The sequence below is a fragment of the Staurois parvus genome, unplaced genomic scaffold (genome assembly GCF_062004578.1).
Source record: "Staurois parvus isolate SC_StPar_1 unplaced genomic scaffold, SC_StPar_1.0 ptg000257l, whole genome shotgun sequence".
NCBI classification, from domain to species: Eukaryota; Metazoa; Chordata; class Amphibia; order Anura; family Ranidae; genus Staurois; species Staurois parvus.
Genome location: NW_028318053.1, coordinates 841,207 through 846,070, shown reverse-complemented (window position 1 = coordinate 846,070; position 4,864 = coordinate 841,207). Strand labels below are relative to the sequence as shown.

Here is a 4,864-nt window from a genome sequence, read left to right as displayed (position 1 = left end):
TAAAACTTTTCTTTTTGTATAGAATTTTTCAGTTCTTTTTGTCAGTACTAGGTCTAGAATATGTTCACCTTGGCTTGGACTTTTTACTAACTCTTTTAGAAAAAGCCCATTCAGTGCTTCCATTACATCTCTGCTCTTGCTTGTAATAGCAGTTTGAGAATTCCAATTAATGTCAGGCATGTTGAAGTCACCCATAATCAATACCTCCCTCTTCATTGCCATTTGAGTTATTTCGTCAAACATGTTATCACAATCTTCAGTCTGTCCTAGTGGTCAGTATATTACACCAATTCTAAGGGATCCTCTCTGGTTGGAAGGCAGACCAAGAGGGTTTTGAGTATCTCATCTGTTTTTTGAATGAATGTTAGCCTTATGTTATTTTTGACATATATGGCAACTCCACCTCCCCTCTTTCCTACTCTGTCTTTTTTGTATACTGTATATCCTGGTATAGTTATTTCCCAGTCATTTGAATCTTTCCTACCAGCCCCCTTCCCACTGGGCCCCCTCCCAGGCTCCTGCATCTCAGCTTTCCTCACATCTTCCACCCAAACTTTCCAGCTGCTGAGCATGACCAGTCATACTTAAGGGCTGCTCTGGTCCCATGCCAAGCCTCCTGCTTGGGGATTGTCCAGACTCCCTTGAGTATGCAGACCAGCAGCTCCTCACCCATTGCTTCTAAAATCTTCTCCAAGATTCTAGAGCATGGGGAGGTATCTAGGAACTGATCTGCAGAGCCTCTCAGCCCTGACTCAAATTTGACCCCACTGACTATTGCCCAGGCTGCTACTCAGCCCTTCTGACTGAAAAATAATCAGCTAGCTCTCAGTAGCTAACTAGGAGGGTGCTACATTTGATTAACAAAAAAATCCAAAATGTGTATATTGATTTTTTTTCTTTTAAATACTATTATTGCGGTCTCTTGTCAGGATGGCCGAGTGGTCTAAGGTGCCAGACTCAAGAGTTCCCTCTTCACATTGCGTGTGTGTTCTGGTCTCCAAATGGAGGCGTGGGTTCAAATCCCACTTCTGACAATCACATTTTTTCTCTCTGTTGGAGTACATGTGAGTGCGTTTTTGTCATTTTACCTTGTGTGCATTAAAATAGTGTTGCACTATGGAGGTCTGCTCTTCTCTTGCATATGCGCCCTGTTTGTGAGGGAAGGTATTTGAGAGGAACCCATAGCTTGGAGGAGGATCTTGATTTAAGTCGGTGGAGGCAGTGGAGTATCAATATCCTGGCAGAGATATATATTATATATATAAAGCCTTGTGACCCGCAAGGGTCGAATATTGAAGGTGAGGGGGCACTTTGGCTATTTATGAGGGGAGTCACTTCAAGAGTCACGAAGAGCACAATGGCAGCATGGAGTGAAATCATTACCACAGTGTATTGAACACTTTTATTATTTTACACAGTGTGGCATCACTAATAATAATTTTTGGATTTGATTTTGCATTATATTTTGTTTAATATTTGTCACTTTGCACAGTCTAAGTGTCATTCTGTTGAATATCACTATTTACCACTAGGGGGTGTATAATTTACGTGGGGGATTTTGCACTATATATGTTTGTAGATTGATTATTATTTTGAAGGATATAAGTTGAGCGCTTCATCATTTATATTATTTATTATTGCGGTGATCAGCAACTTATAATGGAACTGCAATGGTGCGGTAGGCAATCTGATACTGACTGACGCTGGGGGAAACTGACTAACTGCCACTGTTGCCAGTGACATTAATACAGTGATCAGTAATAATTCTATACACTGTCACAAAGGCGCTAACTAGTAAAGGGTTAACATCTCGGGTGATCAAGGGGTTAAATGAGTGCCTAGCTTTGTGTAATATGTATAAAATGTGCGCATGTGGTTAGGCAAGCAAGTATCTTGTGTTTCTGGGCATATTCTATCAGGGATATGGTTTTAAGAGTATTATCTTGGGGTTTCCTGTCTGGAGTAAACCCAACTTTGTCAAGATGTACAAGACTAGGATTGTATGGAGTAAGGCTGTTAGCCAACAGCTTAGTATAGGTGAATATCTACATTTCTGAAAGATAGAGGATACTACAAAGGGTGGCATCTTTCCCTGGTTTTGGCAGAACTGTTACATGGTCTTCTAGAGCCTGAGAAGGGAAACCTGGGAAGGTAGGAGACCACCTCATCCACATCTGCTCTTCTCCATAGCTAGGACATGCCATTCATACCTGAGGGATCACTGGGGAAGCTGACAATCACTGTAGTAGTTGATGGTATTTCAAGGAGAGCTGTGATTTTCTGGGTCCTGTCTCCGCTCTGCACCACTGCCATCCACAGAAAGCCTTGCATTTTTTAATGAATTCAAGGCATACTCTGATTGAGGACCCATTCACACTAGAAACTGCATGTGAATTGCACAGGAATGCGCTACATATTCCAGTGCGATTCACATGCAGTTCTGTGCAATGCAATTTCAGCCCATTTATTTTGAATTGGCTGAAATCGTACCATATTGCACCAAAAGTAATGCATGCACTACTTTTGGAAACACACTGCAACAGGATCTGCACTTTTGTACCATGCGATCTGGTGCGGGCAAACACACTTCATTTGTGACCTGCGTTTGGAGTGTCGTTACTTTGCACTGACACCTGCTGCAGATTGCAAGGGCAGTGCAATTTGAAGGAGATGCAGAAGGTGGAATTCCAGCACAGCATTCTAGTATGAATGGGCCCTGATAGACCTGATGATCATGATGTCACCTCCCCTCCTCTTCATCCAATCAGAATATGCCTTGTGTTCCATGAAGAAAATGCAAGGTGTTTTGTGAGTAGCAGCAGTACCAAGCAGGTGACCTCCTAGGGTCACAGTTCAGAGGAGAAGCCACTCACCACAGGACCAGGAAAATCACCATTGGTGCCAAGTTGGACTAGTATAACTTTACAACAATCATCATAGCTGATCATACCTGGTTGTCACCTCATCCCTTTAAAACCAAAAACATTAATTACACAAGTTCCGGGGCTAATTTAATGCAGATAAGATACTAAGTGAGTTTAATTACCACCTTAACCTCTTGGCGCCGGCCGCATGCAAATTTGTAAATGCTATAACTTTCACGTAAACCAATTAATTTACACGTATTGGGATTTTTTTTTTTAGGAAAGACATGTAGCAGAATACATTTTGGCCTAAATTTATGACTAAATTTGATTTTTAAATTTTTTTTACTGGACATGTTTAACCAGTTACCGCCCGCCCACAGTACTTTTACTGCGGCAGGGCGGCTTCGCTGCTTTTCGTGGGCCGGGGGGGCGCGCGCCCCCCCGCGACCTGCGGGTATCCCGATTCAATCCCCGAGGGATCAATCATTTGATTTAGGCCAGTGATGTCTGGCCTAAGTCAGATGATAGATCCCTAACCTATCCTGTCCTGTGTTGACAGTTACACAGGACAGGAAATCATATCAATCTTCATTGCCTGGGCACATTCCGTCCCAGAGAGAGAAGAAACAACACAAAACATAAGTAAACCAGCAAACAATTACAGTTAGAGCTCCCTAGGACATATTTAACCCCTTGATCGCCCCCCCCAGTTAACCCTTTCACTGCCCTGTCACCGGTGTCATTAGTACAGTGTACAGATTTTTTGCTAATCACTGTATTAGTGTGGATGGCGACTTCCGATAGCGTTAGCGTCAGTTAGCACCCCTCCCATATAGCGTCAGATTGCCCGCTAGTACACCAGTATTCACATTTAACCCCTTGATTGCCAGGAACATGCTCACTTTCACAATAAACCTCCATTGCTAGTATAGTGTCTGAACGGATCAATATCTTTGATCAGATCAGCACTATACTAGTGTTCACATTAGTATAGTGTCCCCAAAACTGCAGCGCTGGCAAATCAGCCCCAGCACCTGCGTGTAGCCCCTACGCTTACCACCCCTTCTCCCCCAGCAAGTGCAGTGTCAGTAGATCACTGTCACTTGATACATTGCACACAAAACCGCAGTGTTCACAGAATCAGGCCTGATCTCTGTTAGCACTTGTTGGTAAATTTTTTGTAGCGGTTCATGCAGTCCCTGACAGCCAGGCGCTCTTTTTCCCGTGAGTCGACTAGGTACCTTTAAATTTAGTGGGCAAAATGTCCAACCAAAGATGCACTAGTGAAGAGGCCTACATGATTCTCAGCATGTCAGGTGAGAGTGAAGGAGAAGACTCACTGACAGAATCTGGCTCAGAATATGAACCTGTAGACAGCAGCGGCACCCTGACAGATAGCTCAGACGACGGAGAAGAGGTTCCTGCTAAGATCAGGCATACCCGAACCCGTTCCCAGGTTGCTGAGGTGGTACAAACGCATGATGACTCTCATATGCAGCAGAGTGCCAGTACTAGTGCCACTCTACATTTTGGTGAACTGGCGAGCACCAGCAGCCTAGTACATCCCGGTCTTTTTCATACCAGCACTGCAGTATCACTTGACGTGGTGAGTCCCATAAGTGCAGTACAAGCTGGTCCGGTGGCGAGTATAAGTATTGTCCCACAGCCACCAAGAATTCGCACACAGGCCCATAGAGCCCCTAGTATCCTTCCGGATGTGCTTGCAAATCCTGATTGGCAGCCCACAAATTCTGCAACACCCGTACGTTCCCCCATTCAGTGCCCAACCCGGAATTCAGTTGGAAACAGCAAATTTAAATACTCCCCTTGATTTTTTGGAGCTGTTGTTCACAGAAGATCTATATGGATTGATAGTGGATCAAAGCAATTTATATGCACAACAAATTATCACCGTCAACCCAAATTCAAACCTTGCCAGACCATTCGCATGGAAACTCATTACGGTTTCCAAATTTAAAGTTTTTTTGGGCCTAACC

General features: G+C 43.8%; 1 non-coding gene across 1 annotated transcript; it reads left to right on the top strand.

The window, feature by feature from the left end:
• Positions 1-924: 924 nt before the first annotated feature.
• Positions 925-1,034, top strand: TRNAL-CAA (transfer RNA leucine (anticodon CAA)). Its single transcript has 2 exons — positions 925-962; positions 989-1,034. It is a non-coding gene; the product is annotated as a tRNA-Leu (tRNA).
• Positions 1,035-4,864: the final 3,830 nt, after the last annotated feature.